We start from the raw sequence: 27679 nt of genomic DNA on the forward strand, positions 1-27679 counted from the left end.
GCGGTGCGACAGTGGTGCCGCTGTAAGGCGTAGAGCAGATGCGGATGCCAGCCACTAATGCAAAGACTGGCAGAAGCTACGCCGACTGCGGAACTGCAGCAGGATTTCCATTCACCCGTGGATTCAGGTGCACGCCGCCGTGTGCGTCATGAATAACTGATTGGAAGCTGGAGGCACAGCAGGTTTGAAAGCCCCCCCCCCTCCTCACCAGCCTGAACCATTTGCATAGGATGCTCGATTTGCATACATATGAGGTGAAAGAAAGGACTTGTGTGCAAGAGATATGCATTCCTCCATTGAGAATAGATCGGAAAAGAGAGAAGCCTTTTCATCAATTGTCACAGGAGCCTCCTCTCTCTGTCTATCTCCCTGAACATAGCGAACACCTCAGAGAGCTTAGATGAGACCTCCATTAAAATTCTCTCTTTCTCGGTCCTGTCTGCATTAAAGAAAGGTGGTGACAGTGAAGGGAGAGAGGGAGCACTGGGCTGACAGCATGCATGTGTGCGTAGGTGTGCGTGCTCCAGCTGGCTATGCGCTGCCGTGGCGGCTCTCCGCTGCAGTCCCTCAGTTCAAACACATTGATTCGCTCTGAAACCTCAATTCCCCCCTACAGACACGGCTACAACACCTACAGCGAGCATGTGTCCCATCCCCCAGCTTAGACATACATGTTGGTTTGTAGAAGTCATGGATTTAAACACAGCACCCGTACAATCAAGGAGCTTTGATATAGTGTGTATAATTCGTATGTAATTCAGAAGTAATTTACACCACAAGGCTTGAGATGCAGTGCAGTATTGTGAATAGTCACAACTAAAAGGTGTTTTAAAGTATTTCTGCTGGAACAAGTCAGATACAGATCTGGCACCTCTGAAATTGGATCCGGCATGTGTTTTAGCGGATCCCCAACCTCGATTGCCCTCATGCATTGACGCATATAGATTTCATGAAAAATCATGAATAACAACATAAATCTCCACAGGTTTGCATGAAATGGAAATTCACCATCTATTTTCTAAATGCATGTTAATGATCTTATTGTGAATGCTATTGATCTTAGACTTATTCCCCTCCACGGCATTAAACAAAGCTGTGTACACTGCAAGAGCCTGACGTCACGCTGTTTACATTGTATCAGCTCCAGTTCTATCTGCTTTGATGATTATAGTTGGAGAGCTGGCTGTATTGGGGCGCTTGATTAGGGGTTAAACACATTCTCTCATCTCACAATCTCACCTGCCAGATTCGTCACTTCTATAAACCTGCGTGATCCTTCACCAGTCTTTGTTCTGGTTCCACTATTTACCAATTAAGCACTGGGCACAATGCACAATACAGCACAGTCTCGAGACGGCAAAGTTCCAAAAACATACATCACGTATATTTTGAATGAAATCTACAATAAATGCAAATGCAGATATGTGTGACAAACATGCACATGCCTGTGAGATCGGTAGCTCTGAGAGTTTCAAATAAGCGTTTACTCCATCAGGCATACAGGCTCTCACACTTTGTCGGTGGGTGGCTGTCTGTTTCTCCCTCTCTCTCTTTCTCTCAGCCCTAAAGCTCATTGATTTTCTTCCTTACCTCCAGCCTGCCTGTATTAGCCCATCCCATCAGCGCCAAATCACTCCTCATCTGCGCTGGCACAGTTTGTGCAATTAGTCGCCCGCGTCCATGGGGATGAACCAAGGAAGCGTGTAATACTGACGCCTCTCTGGCTCCACAACGACACCGCCTGGGCACAGAGGCTGGAGCTGGTGCCAACCTTGCCCACTTTAGCTCGGCTGCTACATCATGTGGCATCTGCAGTGAATCACCCACCTGGCATGGAGACGGCACAATACCAGCTGACCAGTGTGCTGGATGCATTCAAACGCTCTGTTATCAGCGTCCTCTCTATTCTGTGAGGTGATAACTGGGTTATTATACCGTAACACCTCAGAGGGCCTGATGGACAATTGTTAGAAAGTTTTGGAGAGGTAGAGTGGTCACAAAACACAGTATGTGATGCCAAGATTGACAGGTTCGAGTATTCACAATTTTACAACTGAGGTAGACTCCAAACCTGTATTTCTTAATTTCTCATAATTCAAGAAATTAGTCATTTCTTCTATGAAACACAAAAAGTCAATTCTCAAATATCCTGGCCGCTCTTTTCCATATAATTAAATTAGACGAGGCTGTGTCTGTCAAGCTCCCAAATATCATCAACGTTGTTTATACGACATATGGACTGTGCTAAAAGTGTTCTGAGGAAAGGATTAAAAGTAAAGTTGTTCACTGATGATCTTGCCCTCTGTGGAGCTTTGAAACAGACATCAAAAGTTGTATGTACTACAAAAATTCTGTGTTGCCAAATGCCACTTGTTCTAACCTGCATTGTAACCACACATTAGATTCACTCTCCAGTTATTTATTTATTTGTTCCAAACAATTTATGTGTACTTAAGCCCTATTCACACAGGATTAGGATTATCTGGGGACCTTGTGTGATTTAGAAATTGCCCCCTACATTTGAATTTCGTCTAGCGCATTTACACGGGATCAGTGAAGTTTGTGATTTTACTCGAATTTACTGCTCTTCTGATGGTTTCAAGCTTTCTCTTTCTGCAAATTGTAGTTGTATGGTGTATAGCGTTATAACCCAGCACCCAAAATACCCCAAAAGCATCCATTCTTCGTGAAAGATGGTTAAAAAGATACACAGGAGATAAAAACCTTGAATATATTATAGCCTATACGACCCTGCCAAATCCTGACCAAGTTATAATGATCCTAATTCACAGGACCTCGGAGTTAGGCGAAATATGGTAGGTCATTTGCGGGGGAATTTTTACTTGACAAATTACAGACATGGCTGATTCGTACGGTGATTAAGATCACAGAGAACCTCCGCAACTTTTACAATGGACTAGAGGTCACCAGGCAATACTAATTGTATGCGAATACGACTTTAGAGTACATTTTCATAGGTCTGTTAAAACAACTATAGGTTGAGTATTTGGAGCCCCTACAGGAATTCACTGTTGTAAATACATCACTGCCATAATTACAGTGGATAGCTGTAGGTACATGTCCATTTGTTGTACCCCTAAAGCAATCCACGTAAATTTCACATAATTTTTGAACCCTCTCATCCAATTTACATAATCCCGAAACAGAAGCTTGGCAGAAGTGAGGAAAATAAACAGAAGCATTATGGCTTATTACACATCAGTATTTCATCATAATGATTCTGAAACTGACATTTCAAGGTAAAAACAAAACAAAACAAAAACAGTCAGACAAAGCCGCATGCAGTTGCTTTAAGTTACACTTAGGCAGGTTTTTGAGCCCATAAGTCACGACTTCAAACACCGACTCACGATTTGGTAGCGTTCCAGGCATGTCACGCCAAACTTCCTGAGCGCAAGGAATTGTAGTTAGATTATTTTATTGCAACGTTACATTGTCCTAAAATCTATTTTGTAACATGAACCACTTGAATAAACCCTGCATCCATAGGCAATATTATCCATAGGGGCTGCCATTGATGTTTCGCGGGATATGTGACGTCAGAAGTACATCTATCTAGTACGAGTTCACGGGTGGGAAGTCACGGGTTTGACTTCTGTTCCAGTGCACTTTCACGGGTAGAAGGTTGGAAAAACACAGGTTACGGGGGTTGCCTGGAACACGGCATAAGTACATTTTTAAAAAGTACACATTGATGATGTCATAATAACATTTTTACTTTAAAGCAGCCTAGTTGTTTTAATCGTATGGGTATGAGTTTGGTAAGGTGATTAAATGATGACAGAATTTTCTCTTATGTGAGAACATCCCTCCTGTGGAGAGAGAGTGTAAGCGGTGTACAGTACCGAATTACATGAGAGAGAGAGAGAGAGAGAGAGAGAGAGAGAGAGAGAGAGAGTGTGTGTGTGTGTAAAAATTAGGGCAGTGGTGAAGAGCCGGGCCACAGTAGGACAGCTCTGTTGTTCCTGAGGGAGGACCTGCCATGCAGCATGCAGGATATTTTTAGGAGGGTGACTCTGATGCTAACCTCAGGTACTTGTCTAAAAAAAAAAAAAAAAACACTGGGGGGCACAGAAGGAAATAGAGGACCATTTCTTTACGCTGTTTTAGGCCTACGTGAACCGGCTCTATGCAGCCATTAGCATACATAAAACTGCCTTTTTATTTTGCAGCACACTACTCGTTGAAATCCAGGCTAAACAGCGGGAGTGCTCATACATAAAACATTTAAATCAAAGGCATTCTCCAGTCCTTCCCATCTGTGGCAAAATGAAATTCTTTCATCTTATCATGATTATCTCTCCGCGATGCAAAAAGGTCGCTGCATCTTTGAAAGCACTCGCTGGGCTCCAGACGGGAAGACAGAAATTTTTGGGTTTGGGCTCGGTCAACCCAGGGACTTGCACACTCTGACATCTGACATATATCGCCTCCAGACAGCGGCGGAGCCCTGCACTCAATGGCAGCAGGAGCTGACTGCGGTCATTTCATATCCTCCTTTTATGCGCCGCTTATTTTGGGCTGTGTACGTCAGCGCTGGCGTGCGCGCTCGGCGGCTGAATCACACGCGGCGTTGACAGAGCGCATCTGAAGTCCTCGTTATCTCTAATTCGAGCTGTTTTGATTTTCACATGCATGCAGGTGAAAGCGCCGCGGATTGACGTGTTTCGCAGCAACGAGACGTGTGCGCTTTAATCGTCCCCGCTAGCAGAGCGCTCACATCTGCTCGGGATCGTCTGCCCCCGCGCCGCGCGGCTCGAGCGCGCACACTGGCCAGAGATAAACAAGCGCGCTCGCGTCTCTGGGGAGGTAACCGTGGCAACCGGCGAGCTCATTTTGAGCTGCCTGTCCTAGAGGCAAGACAATAACAGGTTTCAAGGCCAATGTCACTGATTTTTCAAAGGGAATGCAATAGAGAAACATTGCAAATAAAACTAATGTCGCCAATTGAAAAAATTGATGTCACGGTTAAAACTTAGTAAACAAAACAGACCCAAGGTGTGTGACGGTGAACATTTTAGTCCCAATGGTGGCTGCCTTCTCATACACAGCTACTGAACGCTTTATGTCTTAATATGTCCAGACCTGAACATCACCACCATCACATTTGAAACTACCTGTAATTCTCTCCTCCCATGTTCTCTCATCGAAAATGGAGGCAGTTTTGATCCGGTGCACAAAAGCGAAAGAGCTGTCAGTATGATGCCTCGACCCACCTTCTAATGGACACGAAGACATTAGAGAGCACTCAGACCACAAGAAAACTGAAAGGGGAGAACAGAGGTATATACACTACAAAAATCATTGTCAGTGGTTCTGCTTCGTTTGCCAGTGACCATATCGAAACATCTTTCAAAACATTTTACGTGAGACCTAAACATGACTTGTTTTTTTTTTTTTTTTTTGAGGATCGACTCTCTAAATGTGCTAACCTGCAACTGTTACACTGAAGAGCTAAAATCTGATTTATCATATAGTAGATAAACGTATGTATGTTGTTAATACCTTTTTTAGGTTACCACTTTAGGCAGTGTACCTTGAATTAAAGGGATAGTTCACCCCAAAATAAAAATTAGTCCAAGATTTACTCACCCCCAAGGCATCCTTGGCATGTCTGACATTCCTCTTTCAGACGAACACATTCGGAGTTATATTCGACATTGTCCTGTCTGTTCCAGTCTTAGCGTAAAGAACATTTTAGAATTCTAAAGAAGCTTTTTCTTTCACTATAAAGAACCTTTTGTGGAATGGAACGATTCCAAGGATGTTAAAGGTTCTTAAAGGAACCATAGATGCCAATAAAGAAGCTGTATTTTAAAAAGTGTTTGGAGTATACTGTCTTAGTTTTTTTACCTAGACTCTCTATTTAAAGATTTTGATTGTGTGTTGCCAAACCTATTCAACAGAAATACTGTATCAGAAGTTAAAATAACTCCTCACTATTTTCAAAAATACAAATTAAGAAAATTATTATGATTTTCTTTTTTTTTTATGCCGTGTACAAGGACAAAGGAGGTGAGATGGTAAAGAGACCACTGAGATGAGAGGAAACTGGACAGAGGGAGGGAGAAGTGATTGGATATTCAGCGCTGGGGCTGTCGCGCTTGCAATCCATATCAATGCATCTGTCCATCCATCCAAGCAGCGCAGCCTCATCTCCCCTGTGATCTCTCTCTCTCTCTCTCTCTCTCTCTCTCTCTCTGTGTAATATCTGAGAGAGGGGAAGGAGGGGGGAACAGCAATAAAGCAGACGGAAGCCACAGCTCTGAGGCAGGCTGGATCAGCCATAAGTCAATAAGCTGGCACATTGCTCTTATGACTTAGGATATATTCTCAGCCTCCTCTGTGAGGCCCGTGGCAAGGCTAGCCTCATTAATACACTAAACGCTAAGTTAGTATTATTAGCCAGCATTTCCCTGACCAATTCTCATTCAAATTTCCACAGGAGAGTGTTGTGCGTCTCAAAAGGATGATGGGGGTCACAGCGTAGGTACAGCTTTGGGATGTGTGGATTTGATGCAGCTTCAGCGCTATGCATGATCGTTTGCTTTCTGCACTAAATAACCCTGCCTCAAAATCAGCTTGAACCAATCCGGCTAGATGGTCTACTAACTAGAACTTTTTTTTTTTCAGAAGGACATTCTTCCGCTTTTATTTTTTCCGTTTTAATAATCGATCCACAGAAGGGGGTGTTTATTGATGTTGGGTAAGCATGCTGGCTGGTGTTATGTTGACAGTCTCTTAAACAGAACCGCCGGTATAGACATGCATTGGTAAGTGTGTGTGTGTGTGTGTGTGTGTGCGTGTGAGGTGTTTGAGAGTGCAGTGCAGTAGGGTTGCAGTAATTACCTTTTGCTCCAGCAGAGGAGGAGGAGGTTTAAACACAAACACTCCCACTAATAAGCCTCATATCAGTGGCATCACACTGTTGTCTCCCACAGACGCAATGGATCACCTCATGAATACTAAATCTAATGGGTGACCTGTCTCACGAGAATAAAGGTCAAGTTAAATAAACCTAAATACTATTAGAACCCAGATATAAATGTGGAAAGATGACAAAACTCAAAGGAGACGTTCATCAGCTTGTGAAAAAGAAGTACGCTTTAGTATACTTTTAAAAAGATTGCTTCTTATGGAAATAATCTATTTTAAAGGACTACATAAATTTAGACTGAATGTAATGTTTTCAGATAATTAATTGCATGTTATTTTTAACTTATTGACAAAGATTTATATTAAATGCAAGTAGTATAACTTAATGATTCTTTGGCTTGAGTAGGATTTTAGTTTATCTTTCTGTAATTCAATAATTATATTGTCTTTGAAATATGCTATAAGTGTACTGCTGAAGTACTGACAAGCATTTATGCTAAACTAAAATATACTGTATGTCATACATTATATATATATATATATATATATATATATATATATATATATATATATATATAGACAACACTTCAAATAAGTGAATTTTATAAAGCATAGAATTAAAGATTATTAAAGCAAAATGATTTAAAATGTATTTTAAAGCTGCGGTAGGGAACTTGTGATGCTCTAGCGGTTAATAAACAGAACTGCTTGAGTCTTGTGGAAGAACATCGTAGCCGGATCTACTTCTCTCTGTTTATGTCTATGAAGAATCACAAAGGTACTGGGTTACTCCGCCGCGGTACCCCCGAAGCAATCTAAAATAGTCCGAATATAAACACTTATTATAGGTGCACCCTAGTGATTCAGGACAAGCCAAAAACACGGTTTGGAAAATGGATTCATGGTGTACTCACTTATTATATAAATTTTTCTACATTTTGAACACAAACAAAGTTACGGACCGCAGCTCTGATTGGTTATTTTTTACCGGGAGCGATGGAGTTTCTGCAAATGGCAATAGGAGTACTGGAAGGAGCCAGAGGTGCTTGATTTTTTTCACCGATTATCGGTCTCATATTGTACTCAGGACATAATGACAGGTTTAATAAATATGTAAAAAATATTTTTTTACAAATGTTCCCTACAGCACCTTTAAAGTACACCTTCTAATTTGAGATTATTACAAAGAGCACTTCTTAAAAGTTTACTTAAGTGTGTTAAAAATATATTTAGAAAAGTTTACTCTTTTTAAGTACAGTAAATTCACCGTTCGCAGGGATTGACAGGAGAGCTGTCCAATCATTAAGCTGAATTTGAACTTGAAAAAAATGGTGTATATTGATGTCTTTCTGAGCTTAAAACAAGATCAATTCTGATGTTCTTTTATGTTTATTTCATGAAGAGGAAGAGGTGATCGGTTCATGTGCCGACTAGGTGCTAGAGCGAAACCAATAAACAACCACAAAATGCTTTTTATTTTTTGAAATTTCTTAAAAAATTATAATATATGAAAGCTGAGACCTTATCTAAAGTAACCAGCTATGTTTTATCTTTCGGTATGTCGGAACAAAGAGGGTTTCTTCTGATATGGAACAAAATCCCAGCTTTCAAATTGTATAATTTTTTTTAAGAAATTCAAACAAAAAATACAGTTTTGTGTCTCTTTAATATGTCGTTGCTGTAGTGCCTTTGTTCAAGCGTCGTAACGATCGTCTTTTCATATTCACTTAAACGGACAAAATAAACATGAATGTACTTCAGAAGTATTTTATAACTGTGCAAAGACATCAATACACAAAATGTTTCAAGTTCAAATTCTACAAAGTTAATCTACTCTCCTGTCTGATTTGTTTGTCAGACAAAATGGCGTATTCGGCAATATGATTGGTCAAATCGCTGTCTTTCAAACTCTTTGGGAAGGGTCAGTTGCATGTACTTTTAGGATTTGAAACTTATTAAAAAATTAAGTGCCCTACTTTTTCACGAGGGTCTAAGGACATGAAAAGGGCATGAAATCAGTTAGTTTGGTTTGGACAGGCAGGGCTGAGTACATCTGTTGGAAATTAGACGAAAGCTGTGCGCAGCAATCTTTACCTTTTCATTATAAACGTCTTTCGAAGATTTGACTTAAAAAACGTCACACATTTTCTAAGATCCGGTGTTCAGTTCTTCCTCAGAAATGCATTTAGCAGACTGGTGCCATGGAAACCTGTCTTTGTGTTCTGGCACACTCATAAAATGTGCATTTAATCACAGTTTTATGTGTAATATGCGTCATATAGTCAAAAAGTAAGTCCTTGGGTGTTACCATATGAGGCTTAGACTTGGATGGACTTGGCTCAGAAACTCTAAAGTGCCAGAGAGAAGAGAGAGCGAGAGACACATTTCGACGGTGACCTTGGGTCTGTCAGCGATGGATACTGCGTAAAGATTCAGAGGCTGAGCTGAGGGCCCCATAAGCCAGAATCCTGTCACGAATATCACCTCCATTACTGATGCGAGGAGCGGATGGTGTGGAGAGGGGCGACGCACTTAAAGTGATTTTGTTCCCTCCTGTACCTCTCGCTATCTGTCTCACGCTACCTCTCGTCTGTGAGGAAAGTGATGTCATCCCGACTCTGGTTTCACAGAGGCAGGGAAGCATATTTTCCTATGTTAGCATGAGGCACATGCATGCACAACAACACCCCCGCCCCACACACACACACACACACACCTTTTCCCGTCTCGCTCTTTCTCAGTCTTGGCTCGTTCCGCAGCGGTCCACCTCTTTACCTCATCTCCATATTTAAAAGTGCCAGTGTCATTGTGTAGTGCCAGGAAAATGGAGGGATTTAATCAATGGGATAGAGGAGAGAGAGGGAGAAACAGACAGAGATTAGATCATTGTACAGATGTAAGTGATGTAATGCGCCTCGCGCACAATGGCATTCGTATGCGCCGCCCATCGCTTTCCTCCACATCCCTTTATTCAAGGAGAGCAGGTGAACGGGTCAAAAGAAAAGCGACGATGATCATGAAGCCGCAAACCACATGTTTCACACTTACAAGTGACAACACCTTTAGACTGTGGCTGGAAGAGAGAGAGAGAAAGAGATGGGACTCAACTAAAAAAACAGGTCATCTTAAGCTGCACTCTTACGCAAGGTGGTCTCCTTTTCACACACAAACTCAACTCCAATCTTATTTAACCGTTTTGACCTTTTGGACAGTGCTTGTAGCCCATTTTAGATCTGAAATGTGAGTGAAAAGGACGTTTAATGAGAAAAATCATGCAGTTCATTACTTGCTTTTAGGATTTGACTGGGTCATGAAGCAGTCTGAATGGGTGGAGATTGATAGAGAATGAGTCTTCTGTTATGTCACGCGAAAGGAAAGTCATTTTAGGCGTTTATAGAGTTATTGTAATTTAATACAATACAAAAAGACACATTTTCCCTATAGGATGACTATAAAGAGAATTATAAACTATTATTACTATACACTATTAGTTTGTTACCTTTTATGAGTATTGTTTAATTACTGTACATGAATCACCATTCAAAAGTTTGGGGTGATTATGTTTTTATTTTTAGTTTTTTATGAGCATCAAATCCCTATATTACACTGATTTCTGAAGGATCACGTGACACTGTAAAGAAACGATGCTGAAAATTCAACCAATGACATTTCAAATTCACAAATCGGTGCAAATATTGACTCTGGTGGTGCATAGTAAAGCTTTACTGCTTATATTGTTAAACTAGACTACTCTATCACACACACACACACACATCATTCAACATAAACTTCACTCGCACATGCACTGCTCCACCTGAAGCTTCTTGAGTGTTAATCAAGCTTTAACTCCCGCAGCCAGCATCTGCAGCACTCATACCTACAAATACTGCCTCACAAATGTCCTCAAGATGCTTTCTCTGAAGCCATGCTAACCTCATGTACCCCAGATATTTCACATGCACCACAGACTTTAAGTGTTTACACTCACTTGCATGTACAACAGCACATTTCAAACTTATAAAACATAAATGGAAGAGACACTGAAATCATCAATCACAGCACAAAACACCCAACCATACAGATATTTTGCGCTTTAACGTGCGTCCTACACCATCACCGAGTGAAATAACAGTGTGTGTGGCATGATTGTTCCTAATTTTGTGGCGAGCTAGATGAAATGAAAGTGATGGATCTTGTGACATTGGGCTCTCAGCGGCACGGAGGCTGGATTGATCAAGGTGGGAGGATGGACGGATAACAAACATGGAGCGAATGAGTGGAGGAGGGGGTCAGTCTTGGCTCTGGGAATTGGTGGCACGGAAAATGGGGGGAGGACAGAACGCTAATGGCCGCGAGACGCAGCTGGCTACAGATGCTGAAGGACAGAGCGAGACCTAGAAAATGACATTATCCTTTTGTTTTGTGCTGCTTTTAGCTGCTGATTTGCTTGTGAGAGTGGAGCGTGTGGAGGCGCATGTTAATGTCAGATCGCAGTGAATGTACGCTTTGAACACTATTGCTCTTATGTGACATAATTAAAGACAAAGTCAGAGTATAACTAAGCGTGAAATCCTAATGAGAGCAATGAGATTGAGCTCTCTGTTCGTCTCTCTGTCTCACAAGCACAGCATTTTGAAGGGTTTCTTTTAACAAAATGAAGCTAACTGACAACCCATCCTCTATAATTTATTTTTACACTAAACTATGTTACGCTACACCTATGTGGTACTGTATTATATGTATTATATATGCTATAATATGCTCTGCTATGCTGTTAACTGATAACAATACTGGTTCTGGGTCAGTGTTGCTATTGTTAGCTAAAACTGAAAATATTCAAATTCATTTTGGTGAGCCTAGTTGAAATACTTTTGAAATAAATATAAATATTTGATGAAATAATTAAGCTTGAAATCAGAACTGTAATCTCGGCAGCTAACCGAAATAGGTTTAGGTTAAAGTATTCAAATGACTAAAACTACAACTAAAATAAAAAAATTAAGTTAAATGGCAAAAGCACAATTACAAAAAATGACAAATGAAAATATAAAAATACATTTTATTCAAAATATGAATAAATACTATAATAGTATAAAATAATAAATACTAAATATATAACACTCTCTGGTTCTACTTTATCCATAACCAAGGTTCTGCTTGTTATTTTTAAACATATATTTCATCACAAATTAAAATTCTGTCGTCATTTACTCACCCAGTTGCTTTAACTAAAATAAGTTTTAAAATGCTAATATATATATATACAGTATACAGTACAGACCAAAAGTTTGGAAACATTACTATGCTTAATGTTTTTGAAAGAAGTTTCTTCTGCTCATCAAGCCTGCATTTATTTGATAAAAATAAGATCTTTTAAATATCTGTTAAAAATAATACCTACGTTTTTTTATGGTCTAATGTTGTTTGGACCCCATCATAATAATTTATTTTGTTCAAAAGTGGAAAAACAGGTTTGGAAGAATTTGAGAGTGAGTAAATGATGACAGAATTTAAATTTTTAGGTGAACTCTAATAAATGCACCGAGATCATATGTTGATAGTATGCTATACTCATGTTTGCATGTTATTTATCCAGCAAAAGTCAGGCTTTTGTTGTTTACTGCTGCCCTGAAATCAGCTGCTTTGTGTTAAAGCTGCGGCGAACCTCTATTCCCATCAGCCACCTCTGCTCTGAGACCAGCGTGCGCTTCTCAGCATAACACAGAATAAATTATCCCGCCGTATTGGGGTGATAGGGTTTCAGAGCTACATTTAGAATGGGGAGATAGTGACAAGTGCGAGAGGAATGAATCAGAGAGAGGGATGGTGGGGTGCATGCACATGAGAGATGCTTAGTGTTAAAATTGGCAGCTAGACGAGAGAACCAGAGCGGGAGAGAGAGAGAGAGCGAGACAGGGTCATAGAGAGAGCACCAGATAGAGAGAGAGAGAGAGAGAGAGAGAGAGAGAGACGTGGAACGGGAGAGAAATTGTTATCGCAAAAATAGATAGAAATGGGGAAAATGAGATGAAGAAAGAGAAAGGGGGAGACGGAAACAAAAGGGTCAAATAGAAAGTGAGAGAGAGAGAGAAGCAGACGCAGAGGGTGAAAGGGATGATGGGTGGTTTTAAAATAGACAGACGTGGAGGGAAGGCAGAGGTGCTTTTTTTCTGCTGTATTACTGTGTTTGTGTCTCTCTCAGCATCTACCCCCATTTCCATTACACACACACACACACACACACACACACACAATCACACTCTCACAGACAGATTCACTTGCTCAAAGACTCCCCTTCTTTCTCTTTAAATTGCTCGGAGGCTGCCGGGCTCACGTTGACCGCGCTGTGGCCCGCTGCACAAGCGTCAGACTGTGCCTGTGTGTTAAAAAGCCTAATAAAATCAAGATACAACACACAACCCATTCAATGCTTTTCGGAGCGGTTTCTATACTGCTCCTGTTTTCTATTTCAATATGTTTTAAAATGTAATTTATTCCTGTGATGTAAAGCTGAATTTTCAGCGTCATTACTCCAGACTTTAGTGTCACGTGATCCTTCAGAAATCATTGTAATGTACTTATTTGCTGCTCAAGAAACGTTTCTTACTATATCATTAATGTTGAAAAGAGTTGTGCTGCTTCAAATTTTTTTTTTTTTTTGTAGAAACCTTGACACTTTTTCCAGGATTATTTGATGAATAGAAAGTTCAAAAGAAGAGCATTTATTTAATATAGAAATGTAAAAGAAATATCTTTACCGTCACCTTTTAATCAACTGAATGCATTCTTTCTGTATAAAAATATACATTTCTTTTAAAAATGCTCACTGACCCCAAACTTTTGAACAGTAGAGTTGAGAAATGCCACCAAAAATATACATTTGTCTAATAATAATAAAACATTTACTGCTGCTACTACTAATATCTGTTCTTTTCTAATTATATGTTTTATTTCAATGACTCAGCAGCTATATTTTTATGCTGTGATGAGTAGTGCTTGCCTGTGAAAATGTATGACACAATGACATTGTTATATGGTTTCTAAGGTGTTCAAGTTGGTTGTTGGCATTTTGTTATGTAGTTATGGTGGTTGATAGATCATTTCTTTGTAGTTTCTTAGGTAGTTTGAGTGGTTACTTGCATGTTTGCTAAGCGGTTTGGTATAGCACCAAAAAAAAAAAAAAAAAAAAAAAAGTATTCTCAGATGTTTAAAGAGATCAGAAAGCAATAGACTGATCTGAAAAACGTCTTAACTCACATAGTTCTTAATAAAGAGTGGGTTTTTAGACTAATTAGAAATGTTGTCTAGGCAACTAACTGAAATAGGCTTCAGTACTAGCGAAATAAATAAATAAAAAACAAAGCCAATAACCATATTATTTAAAATTAAACTAACATTAAAACTTTATTTAAACTTTATTTTCACAGTGTGTTTATATGGTTGCATATGTGTGTTTGAAGAACATGATGTTTATGCTGATTATTGTAGTATTGATCGGCTTCAGTATGACTCATAACAGCCATGGTAATGCTGTCTGCCTCTACACACACACACACACACACACACACTGATCATTTAGACCCCCCATCTGTCTGCCGCCCTCTCCCATTAAAGATCTACACACACACACACACACACACTTCATTTAGCCCAACTCACCTCTCTCCAATCACACCTCTACAGACACAAACACACAGGGGATTTATCAACAGAGCACATCCTCTTCACATAATCACACACAACATGCACAAACGTACAGACACAAATGCATCCGTCCGTCCGCTTTCTGTCCCCCCCCTACATCTGTCTGTAGTGCTGCTGCGCGAGTGAATTTGAATGTGTGTCTCTTTAAATTGCCCTGTGTGTGAATACGTGTGCATGGCAGTACTCTGACGATCTATTTGTGTGTTCACACCAGAATTACCTTACCATTTGTGTGTGTGTGCATGATATATACTGTCATTCTGAGTGTGTATGTGTGTGCATTTAACACTCTGAATATGAAAACAGTGAGAGGATTAATCTATTCAGACACACATGTCTTTCCTGCAGACACACATCTACGCACTATGGCACACTCTCATCTGTCCTGTAAAATGATGTGTGTGTGTGTGTGTGAGATGCTATGATTAATCTCACTTGTGTTCTAGTGTGCTGCTGTTTTTTAAATAGTATGCAGTATGCATTATGCAACACTGGTGAATGTTTATTTTAGTGACGACTAGTCTATGAAAATAGTAGGTTAAATAGCATGCAAAAAATAATAGCCTGACCTCCTCACAGTGCCAACAAAATTAAGATTTTGTTGCATTTTTATTCAAATTTCATGTAATAATTAATGTAAGGAGCAAAATTTTGCAATTTGATTATATACTAGTTTAAAAAATAGATTAAAATTCCGTCTGCAATTTTTTCTTGTTCATTCAACATACTGAAAATGGAAGATGAACACATTGCATTATGGGATATGTTATTTCACACAGGAATCTCTGTTGTGTAGAGCAAATTTCAGCATATTTAGGAGACCACTGGGGTATTCCTTGAATAAATAAAATATGCTAAGCAATTATTACTATTAGAAATAACAGTAGCATTTTAGTATGCTATTCCGAACATAGTCAAAATGAGCTCTGTTTACTACACAGTTACTTGGTGAATATATTATTTTGGTATTCCATGCAATGCACCTTTATGCACAACATAATGTCCGTACCGTGGTAGAAGTAGTGTGATTAGTATGGTATTCATGGTATGTTAGTATGGCATTATAAGCATGTCTGCAATGAATACTGCACACTTTAATAGCTGTAATAAGTAATGTATTTTGGCATTCCATGCATACAAGCTCCCTTCATGCACATGTATACACACCACACCAGTAAAAACTATAAAGCCACAGCATTCTATTGTATACTACATGAATACCTGGCAAATGTAGGAGTCATTCTGGTTTTCCATGCATACAAACTTCCTTCATGCACAATGTGTATACTGCAGATTATAGAAGTAGTGTGACTACTGTGTTAGTATACTATTATAGATATACTGTAACTGCAGTGTGTTCTGTTGTATACAACAGATTTTGGTAAGTGTAGTTGGTCATTTTGGTATTTCATGCATATAACCCCCTTAATGCACAACATACATACTGCATACTGCAGAAATAGTTATGTAGTAGGTTATTTTGGTATTTCATTTTCATTGTAGTGTTCTTCTTTGCATACTACACGTTTTGGCCAATTAAGTAGGTCATTTAAGTATTCCAGACTTTCTTCATGCATAATACATACAGCAGCAGTAGTATGAGTAGTACTGTAGTATGCTCTATTTTCAAGCACAGCCTACTTCTCCAGAGGCACAAAGACAGCGTTAGTTACTCTACACCCTGATAGCTTGTAGCAGGACGCGGGTGTTAGCAGTCTAGGGACAAGCCGAGACGCAGAAGAGATGGCCGAGAGGAAATGAAACGCTCTGTTTGCATGTCTTAGTGTGTGCGCAGATGAGTCCAGACAGACTAACTGCACCGTGAGTGTGTCCGGAGTATGACTGACATTAATAATGGAAGTGCGGCTAGTTAGCATCAGACGGCCGAGAGCAGTCTGCGGTGTGACAGTGTGCTCTCTGACCGGCTAGCGTGCCTGTGTATGCCTGTGTTTTGTGGAGGAGGGGTGCGTTTCTGTCACTCCAGCTTTTGTGGCGTTTGCTTTGACGGGCCCTCCCAGGCGACAGAAGCACTACAGCCTACACGCGCTCATAATTACACACACATCTGCAGACGCACACATCTGAGAGACAGACAGACAGACAGACAGGCAGGCAGTGGGTTGGGCAGCTCTGCTCTCTGCGTCCCTTCATCTGCAGTGTGCTCTCGTTCTTTCTCTCTTTTCACTGTGTTTTGATGTAGTGTGCGTGTGCCGGGAGCATGCCTGCACCATTATCAGCACTGCCGGCGCAGCGTGCCCATTGTCTTTGCCGATGGAGAAGTGCCGAGGGCATTGTTTTCTGCTGGCGGTGGGCCTGTATTCACACAAACAACAAAGTTCAGAAGCCTCGTGCAACCACAGATCAATCAGCTAAGTGGATTTTGAATGCAAATCAAAAGGCAAAAACTCTCTTTAAAAATTAAAGGGATAGTTCAACCCCAACTTTTTTTTTAGCATTTATGTTGGTCCAAACCTATATACGTTTCTTTTTTTTTTCTTTTCTTCAAAATATATTTTGAAGAATGCTGGTAACACACGAGCTGCTGGTAGCCATTGATGGTAGTATACCTTATGTGTATGGTAGTATACCTTAAATTTGCACCTATTTAGGGTATATATATATATATATATATATATATATATATATATATATATGAAATATATTTAAATATTAGGAAATCACATGAAATGTGCTTTTGTATGTAGTCAACATTAAAAGTACTGCATGACAAACACTTATTAAAACGCATTAAGTAACACTCTTAATTTGATATTTTTTAAAGTGGACTTTAAAGTGCACTTAAGTGGGTTAGATTTAAATTGCAGTTTTACTTCATGTGAAGATAAAATGTAAGACATGATTTTATATGTCACCAGAAGAAGCCACATATTTTCAAATAAAATAATACTAATGAAATAAAAAGTCACTTAAGTGTACTTGAAGATAATACGATTACATGACTATGTCTTATAGGGCAGCAAGTGAGGCACAACCATCACTGGGGCCCAAAATATGTGCATGACACCCCTGCCAAAGCTGTAGAGTTGGCATGGAGGGTTGTGCATTAGGTGGATTTTTTTTTCTCTCTCTCTTTCTCAACTTCTGTTTTGGCTCCCTGCAGCAAACCATTTTAATTGTATTTTTCTTATAATGGTAGATGGATACAGTGTGGTTGCCATGTGGACAACACATCAAAATAGAGATTAGACTGAAAAATAGCACTACGATTCATCTTGGCATTGATGTATCTCTTGACATAAACAGCTCAAATAAATGTGGATTTTCAGTGTAAATATCCTTCCATTGCAGGGTCCAAGCAGTCTGATTCATCAGTAGGCAAATACCAGAATCTTGTGTTATTGAGTAAAAATATATAAACATTCTGAAAATAAGATACCTACCAAAAGTAGGTTAAAAAATGATATCACTCAATTAACAAATACACAAACAAATCAGTTGCTTTTTCAATATCACAATACTAAAAAGCCATAATAATAATAATAAACCTTAATAAAGTCTTCACATAACAAAAATGCTTGAAAGTATCCTAGCTGATTGTATGTAAAATATTCAAGTTCTTGTTTTCACATTTAACTGAACATTTTCTTCAGTTCACTTTATTGGCCATTTGCAGTATGAAACCACATTGGAAAAATTTACCCTTTACACCTTTAGGGGTGTACCATAAATATCGGCCGATAATTAATGAGCATCCATGAAGTGAATATGCGCAGCTTCTCAGTTAACAACGGCTACATCTATTAACAGCTGCTCCATGTAAAATCATGCACCTGATGGAATTTACTGCTGATTAGAGAACCTGCTTTAATGATGAGATGCTCATTAATTATCGGCCGATATTTATTGTACACCCCTAAACAAAACGGATAAGGAATTAGTAATAAAACTAGTCACTCCTAGTTTTTTTCATATTCTTCATAAAAACTGATTTTAGAAACGGAGTACATTGGAAACATTTAACAATTGCACACAAAGAGAAAAAAAAAATCAAGTTTATTATTATTTTGTGTTTTGCATTGGGGTTTTGCAGTGTACTGGTCATAGTACCAAATGTAGTTACTTCATATATTTATTTTTTTGTATTTACATTTACCCAATTCATAAGGCAGATTTAAACGATTAAACAGCTTTAGAATTTACTCAATATTTGTAGTGTAAAAATGTTTTAAAGATAAAGTAAATTATTGTTTTAGAGTGAAGCATATAAGATATATATATATATATATATATATATATATATATATATATATATATTAATAATAAAGCATAAATATGACTAAATCTTATTCAAGATGTATATTCTGTAACCAAATCGTAATATCATGCGATTTTGCTTCTCAAGTAAATGTATTGATTTTCAATTATGCTATTTTTTTTTTTGCAATTAAGAAAAAGAAGGTTGAAGTTCAACAAAAAAGGACAGATAAATTGTATCTTCTGCTCTATTCAAGAGATTTAACAGCATTTTCCAAATCTAAGACGGAGGTGTGTTTTCATGCCCCACTTTACTAGACTGTGGTTTCTCAAGGGTCTCACGAAACATGCTGTCCCTCAAGAGATCGTCTCTGTCCTCCCCCAACCCCAACCCCGACACCCACCCACACAAACACACACCAGCTAACCACAAACACATGCAAACACAAAGATGCATGTACCTCAACACACACGAACACTGCCCCCAATAGGTGAAGGCCATTTGATGCAGCAGCTAGTCAGAGCTACGAGATCTTCTCAAATCAAACCGACGCAGTTGTCAGCTTTTGTAGTGCTATGAAAGGACTAGTTTTTGGTTCATTTTCAAAAGCAGAGCCCGTTTTGACTACAGCACCTTGTTGTGTGTTCTTTACTACAGCGAGGGGATTGATGCTAACATTAGGCTAAGCGCCGTCTCTCCCTCTCGCCCTCTTTCTAACGGTTATATAATTCAAACGGCTGTTTGAAGCTGCAGAAGTTTTCAAATGCTTTTGGAGCTGCTGTGATAACGACAAGGAGAAAAAATCATCTGGGCAGCATGGCTTAAAATCACAACCCCTCTCATCTGTTGCCGGCCCCTGAGAGCCGCTGAAAAACCCACGCAATCCGCTTTGCGAAAGCAGCCTCGGAGATCAACCGACGCCACCCAAAATCGCGCACCAGCGTCTACCTGTAGGTGCCCTTGATAGTGTCGCACTCTGGTAGGCCAGGATGTGCTGATGCTAGGTGGTAAATTGGTCTGTGCAGCTGGTTTCTCCTGAGGGGATGTGGTATGGATCACATACAGTCAGAATTGGGACGCAAATAAATCACATGCAAATGCTTTTGCTCCGTCTCTGTGGGGGCTTGAACCTGCAGCTCTACGTCAGCCATTAGACTTCAGCTTTACCATATATGCAAAGTGTTTTTTCTACTTATTAGTGTCTTTGGTAAAGCACAGATATCTACATAGGGTTAGGGGTTTGTTCTAAACCATTAACCCTAATTATGAAACCTCTGCCTGTAACGCTTTATTGTTTGAGCCACGGATGTGAATCTCAAATCACACGGCTTATTTAGGAAGATGTGGTATTATCATAACTCCCTTAGACTTACACAGAAACAGTCGTATATCTACTGTAGATACCAGTGTATATCATAGGCCCCCTTCCTCAAATCTTACCCTGGAGGTCCAATGCACTGCAGAGTTTAGCTCCAACCCTGATCAAAGTCACCTGACTGCGATTTTTGAATGATCCCAAAGACAGTGATTAGCATTGATTAGCATGCTCAGGTGTTTTTGATTAGGGTTAGAGCTAAACTCTGCAGGAAAGTGGATCTCGAGGTCCAGATTTGAGGATCCCTGTATAGAGGCTTGGTAGTGGCCTGTTTTGAATAAACCCCATAGTAACCACCAAGAACCAGGGTATTATTTTTTTTTATATTTTTGTTTCTACTTTTCAGTTATTATTATTAGTTTTGCTATTAAAATGTATTATTTTTATTTAATTTTCACTTTATTTATTATTTTAGGTCAACTATTTTATTATTTCCAAGTTAATTGGATTTTAAATGTTTAACAGCTTTAATTTTCTCAACAGAGTCTAGCAGTTTGGCTCTTTAGTTGCATTTTCATGTTTAATGTTCACATTAGGCAAATTTTAAAATATACCAAGAATACACTTTTTAATTTTACAACCTAAATTTTTGGGCTTTTTTAAAATTCAGTAACAAATTTTCATTTCATGTTTGTTAACAATAAATTCACTATAGCTTTTTTTTTTATTTCTATTTTCATCTTAGTTTAACTTTTCGTTTTCAGTGCAATATTATTTAGTTCTATTTTTGTTTTTGTTGAGTGTTCTAGTTTTGTTATTTTTTATTATTATTACCTTTTTTAATTCAGTAAAGCTCACTGGTATCATTCAGTGTTTAATAGTAATACATGTCTCATCACACTTACATTTAATGTTGAAAAGTTGAAAACAATAACATTCACAATCAACAACTGAAACTGGTTTTAATAAATCATTGTATTTTGAATTCATGATCATGTATTTTGCTTTTGCTTCAGTTTTCCATATTAAATTAATGAAAATTTGTATATATTAAAACAATCATAAATAATAATAACTTAAGTCCCTAGATCACCAGAAGCAGGCACCACCCACAATGTCAGAAGAAAGGGAAACGAGAACATGGAATCAAACACGCATTGCCCATATGAGTGCTGCAGTTTCAGAGCAGCTATGATAAATGCTAAGTCACGGTAAACACTGGAAACATAAGAAACTGTAAAAACATAAAATCCTCTTTTTATTATGGAACCGTTTCTCAGCCATGAGGTGTGGCAGAAAGCAGGAGTGTTTGTGTGCGCATGCGTGTGTGCACTAGTGTTCTGGCCCAGTGGACTGGTAAATACAGCGGCTGTGGAGTGGAAATGAAGGCTGGATCTATTTGGAGAAACGCTAGATGACCTTCCTCTGAGCTGGATGACATCCAAGCGATTTCACTGTGCTACCACCAACGCCATACGTCACGCTCCCAACCGCACACAGATGTGTATATTCAGACACACGTGGACGTGAGGGGCGTAAACATGCACACAAACATAAACAACAGGCCATGAGTTAATTGAGCACAACCACACACATACACAAACATGCACGTACACAGTTGTGGAAACAGCCAAGAAATGGAGAGCTAAAGACTACATTGAAAACCCTTTTTGTATTCAATTGATATTCTATTGACTTTACACCATTAGCCACCAATATGTCATGAGAAAGAACCATTTTTGCTTTGATTACCCTGACAAATTATATCATATGTCGCATAAAATCATGGAAGTGGTGCACAGCAGTTTAAAAAAAATATATTTTTAGGTGGATAATGGTTAACTGACATCCCAGAACAGTTTCTCTGTTGCTTTTTTATTTTAATTTAATCAGTTTCACAAATATGCATGCATTAGCGTTTGCAAATTTCTATTGGCAGAGCAAATTTATATTAATTTTTTTTTCCCCTGCTGTATCGAAACCATACCGAACCATGACGTCAAAACCGAGTAACGTACTGAACCATCATGTTTGTGTACCGTTACACCCCTAATATAGATAGACAGATAAAAATGTATAGATATAGTAAGTATACATTTTTCTATGGCCATAAGCAAGTGGTTTACAATGCGACACTGACGCAGCAATATTGACCAATGCTGTGAGTTTAGGGTGGGACTGTCTGTTTGATTCGGCCAATGGCAGACGGAAGGAGGGTTCTGGAAACCTGTTTGGAAACAATTAGCATTTTTGGTCTCCATTTATAGCTACAACTCGCAAGAAATCGCACAAGTCAGCATCAAACAAATCAGTATTTTTTGCCTGTAAATATGACATTCGTTGAACGCAGGTTGTTTTGCGACCCTCGATTGCGTATTAATGCGTCTGAGCCACCGGTGCATTTGTGAAACGTTTCTGTGGTGTCGATTCATTACGGTGTCACATATCTGACCCCCTGACCGTCGAGTTTGTTGTTTATTTCTTCTCTCCCTCCATTCATTTCCTGTTCTCCGTTCGTTCGGAGCAAGAGTGCTGAGCCTAGTTCTGCAGAGACAGCAGCATCTGGAGATAAATAATTCCTCCATCGCTCCTCTCCTCGCTTCCTCCCTTGCGCGCTTTGCCCCGTCCTGACCTTATGGATCTGTTTTGAGCCGTGCCAGATTGTTGTTCAGGACTCTCGCACCTAGAAACAGCGGAAGGGGGAGGGGTGCTGTCTTTCCCTCTCTTCACCTCATATCCGTCTGTCTCTCTCTCTCTCTCGGTCTACTCTTTCCCCTTGCCTCTATCTAATTTCATTCCTATCACCTTCTATTCTTGAAAGAGCCAATGGTTTCCAATCTGTCTCTCTCTCCCTCGCTCTGTTTTTCACGGTTGTTCTCCGACTGACCCTCAGGTGTGTGACAGTTTCAGGGGATTGCATCAGCCTCCTCGCTACATTCGGTATAGTCCTGACAAAAAAATATAGGGCCATGGAGAGCTGGGCGGCGTGATGGTATATACCGGGAGATGGTAGAAATTTGTCAACTGCTACAGATTTTGCTAGAACGATGTATTTGCGTGGGCAGGACTGCATTAGGTTATTTCCTGTACCCATGAGAAACTGTGGAATAATGCAAAGAAGTAAAGATGACAGAGTTTAGCTGTTTATGGTTGCCGAGCAACATCAAAACTGGCCGCATTAAAATAGAATTCACCTGATGTGTTTATTTCAGCTATTGTACTGCAGCTTCGATGTGGCTCATCGAATCAGAATTCAGGGTTGCTATAATGTTAGTTATAGTATAATCTTACGCCAGATGTGTTTTTCATTTTCTAATCTGATCTTTTTCATCAACAAATTCAAAATAAAAAGAAAAAATAGCAAAGTGAGATGGAAAAAGATAAATAACATTTACTGGATTAAAAAAAAAAACATTTAGATTTAGAAGAAAAAAAAAATCAAGACAAACACATTGCAGTACACCAATAACACAAAATAATGTTCTTTTTAGCAGAATCATATGACCCTTTTAAATGTATTTTTTTTATTGTTTATATATATATATATATATATATATATATATATATATATATATTGTTTTTACAGATTAGTATTGTATTTTGAGTTGGTATCCATCAAGTTCCAAATACATAATAATAATAATAATAATAATAATAATAATAAATAAAAATTTATTACAAATAATTACCTTTCACTTATTAAATATTTATGAATTTACTGGATTATCAAAAAGCAGTCAGCGATTATTATATAATTATCTAAATTATCATGAATTATGACGAATACAAATCGTATAATATAAAAATGTATGTATTTTATCATTGACTTTTTAGAATTCAAAATGTCAAGTTATATTACCATGGTATAAAATGACTCATAGCATGATATAAGATTGTGGTCCTACCGCCCGCCCCCTGCAAGCATGTGTGTGTGTGTGTGTTTGGCACATGATCTCGTCTGCTGATGTCTTGGGTTGTTTTACATTGCATCCTGACACTCTTAACCTTGGGAATACAGTTGCAACATTATTTTGTGGATTTATCTAGTATGTTATTGCAGATGTTGGTATCAACTTTTCCCTCTTCTCTCTAATTCACTCACATATTCATGTCATCCCTCCATTTTTCTCCCCTGCCTTCATATTCCTCTCACCTCTCTCTCTGCTCCGTATCTGTCCGTCTCACACATACCAACATGCACACACACACACACACACACACACAGCGCTCTCCACCTGTCAGTCACACTTTCTCCGCACATAAGCGCATCTCTCTCTCTCTCTCTCTCTCTCTCTCTCTCACACACACACACACACACACACACACTCACATGTCTCTAAATGGATTCTTGTGAGAAGGGCTGTCCAGAGCATCAATATCAGTCAGCTGTAACACTGCAGTCTCAGTGCAGTATTTAATAGGTTAGAGCTGTCTTACCTCTGTGTTTCCTTGATCAAGGGCACGGTGCATGCAAAATAACACACACACCAACAGAACGAATTCCCTCGAAATGCATGTAAATAGACCTATATGCTTTCCAGAACGTCTCAATCACAAAATCATCCTCATAGTATCGCATAACCACAGGTTAAACCCAACACACACTGCATATGCATAATGTGTCGTCAACATAAACACAAGAGCATGTTGAGTACGACATAAACGCTCACGTTTTGTGTTGTTTTTGATTCCGCCTCAACATGCAGAATCACAGAATCTTTCTTGTATGATCACATAAGCACAGGTTTTCCTATAAAACACACTGTATATGCATAATGCATCTTTAACATAAACTCAAACGCATGTTAAGTCTGGATTTGTGTTTTGCGCTCCAAATATGACTGGTTTAGTACATTTCACAAACACAGAGTGTGAATCACATCTAGACTGAAGCTTAAAAATGCATTTTTTTATTGTTAAAACACTCTCATAATAACACTTTTTTTGTTGACATGCATGGTCCCATATAGAACCTATAACATCAGTGGAACCTTTTCACTGCAAAAAATATATATTATTAAAACGTTATTCACATTAAAAAAGAAGAAAAAAAAAAAGGTTCTTAAAATAATGGCACTGCCATCATATAAAGTCCAAACCCACCCCCCGACTCCTGGAACCTGATTTTGCACAACATACTAAACACAGTTTAGACTCAAACAAAATAGCCATCTCGCAGAGTATCTGTTGCTGCTATCAGTTGCCAGATTTGAGATCAGCGCTGTAGCTTTTGAAACGGGATTCGCACAGGAGCAGACTGAACTAAGATCAGACTCGGAGCGCAATGCCAAACACATGGGCATCCTGTTATTCAACACGCCCCCCTGTCCCCATGCATGCGGCTGTGGAGAGGCACAGCATCGCTGCGTCCCGCATTCCCCATTCATTCATCCATCCATCCACTCGCACTGACATTAAGCCCTTTAAATGTGGAGAAACATGCGTCCTACCTGCGGCGGTGCCTGTGCCTGGATCCCGGTCCTCTGGATCAGGGCTGCAGCCTCCTGCAACGTGGAAAATGGCAGATATTCCCTGTCAGTGGCAGACTCGTCTCTCTCTCTCTCTCTCTCTCTCTCTCTCTCGCTGGTGTGTGTTGTCGCTCTATTTCACTTTCCTCCTTCCCTTTGCTGCCATGTTCGGAGCGGGGCGGGGGCTGGGGCTGGGGGTGCAGTTTGGAGGAGAGGAGAGGAGCGTAAAGGAGAGAAAGGGGGCTCAGGGGGATAAGAAAGCAATTAGAGGGCAGTCCTCTCTTACTTCCAGACGGAATGTATAATGGAATTAGCTCAGGGGGGATCGCAGCCCGTCCGCAAGCCAGTGAGAGACGGATGGAGCCAATGTATGTGTGAATGCTGATTTGTGAAGGGGGGAGTCGATTGGAGACCACCTGCTCTAGCTGAGAGGGAGAGAGATAGAGAGAGAGAGATGGAGGGGAAAGATGTCAGCTTCAAAGGCTGCCTCACAGGTTAGATCTCTCATCAGAACCGCTGTGTGTGTGTGTGTGTGTGTGTGTGTGTGTGTTCGAGAGAAAGAGTGCGGTGTGAATCAGGCAGGAGTTGAAAGAGTTCACTTAGATGGTGAGAGACCCACAGAAAAGAAAAATCACAAATGAGATCTGTTGAATATTTCAATGATTTTTTTCCTAGACAGCCCTGAGATTGGATGGAGGACAAATGGAGACCCTGTGTTATCGAAATGGGTCGTTTATATGGTAGTGTACTCCTAAACGTGGATGCAGTTAGGCCTAACATTCAGCATTTTAAATCTACCGAGTCGATGACTCATCCTGCACTCACAGAACTATGCAAATTTTCGCCCAATCATATGGTCTCTACAATGAGAAAGTCCCGCCTCCTAAGTCACCTGCAACCAATTAGCAACAGCAAAACATGGATCAAGGCTGTAATGTACAAAAAGACCGTAAGCTGTTTAAAAATAGGGATGATCGATTTATGATCCCTACACCAACGTCCTGTCTCAGAAAGTACATCAACACAGGAGAAAAACTGCCCTTTTCAAGCCAATTCTTGATGTCTTCATGTCATCTGACCTACCTGTAATGTAGCCTAATGTCATCTTGTAGTGCACTTCAAATCTTAAAAGTATACTTAGAGATAAACCACATATATATATATATATATATATAAATATATATATATATATATATATATATATATATATATATATAATATAATATTTTTGAATCAAAAGGCCTCTTAAGTCTGTCAAAAGCACTTTTAACTGTATTCTAAAAAGTATAACTATTCTTTATTTTAAATCTAACTATATTCTAATGTATATTCTTTTAAAGTACACTTTTTCTGTAATAAATACTCTTTTAATATTTATTTGTTTTTTACAAGGGAAGATGCCAACAATTTAATATGACATTTTCATAAGCTATGTTGCTATGTTGTCTCAAAAGCAGTCTTAATTTCAACTAATTGCATTTAAATAATCAAAGCTATGTTTTATTTTAATTTGAACTTACATTTAAGTATATTCTTTCAAAGTACACGTTTTCTGTAATAAATAATCTTTTAGAGAAATTAGAAATTAGAGATTTTAATATGAAATCTTCATAATTTCCCACAAACTCTAGATGAAAGACCAAATTATCTGAACAATGTTATCCACATAATATATTATTATTATTAAATATAATAAAGAATACATCTAATAATAAAAAACACCTCTAAATTCTTACTGTATGTCAACAAATGTCATTTGGGTCTATTCTTACTAGTAAAGACTGTTAGGAGAAACATCTGAGACGTAAAAGAAACCTAAGTGAGATCTCCTGAGCTGTTTTCCTCCGGGGAGAAACACAGAGGCTGTGGGGGGAGGCTGGGGAGATTTTTATGATGCAGAGGCTCGTGCCAGTGACTATGACTATGAAAGTGTGTGTGTGTGTGTGTGTGTGTCCTCACAGACAAGATAAGAAGTGTGTGTGCGTGTGTGGGTCACAGATTGTGCCATGAATAAGAATAAGCCGAGCATACTAAAACCTTTCTGCCTGTAATTGCAAGTCCCCCTCTTTATTCTCTCTT

General features: G+C 39.1%; 1 protein-coding gene across 2 annotated transcripts in view; it reads right to left on the minus strand.

The window, feature by feature from the left end:
* LOC127953873 (uncharacterized) overlaps positions 1–25736 on the minus strand; it is a 48423-nt gene extending 22687 nt beyond the window's left edge. For both annotated transcript variants that reach the window (XR_008153351.1, XM_052553227.1), the window contains exon 1: positions 25583–25736. The gene's annotated coding sequence lies outside the window, so the exon portion shown is untranslated. The remainder of the gene's footprint in view (positions 1–25582) is intronic.
* Between the last annotated feature and the right edge of the window lie 1943 nt (positions 25737–27679).

Source organism: Carassius gibelio, chromosome B3 (genome assembly GCF_023724105.1).
Source record: "Carassius gibelio isolate Cgi1373 ecotype wild population from Czech Republic chromosome B3, carGib1.2-hapl.c, whole genome shotgun sequence".
Classification (NCBI taxonomy): domain Eukaryota; kingdom Metazoa; phylum Chordata; class Actinopteri; order Cypriniformes; family Cyprinidae; genus Carassius; species Carassius gibelio.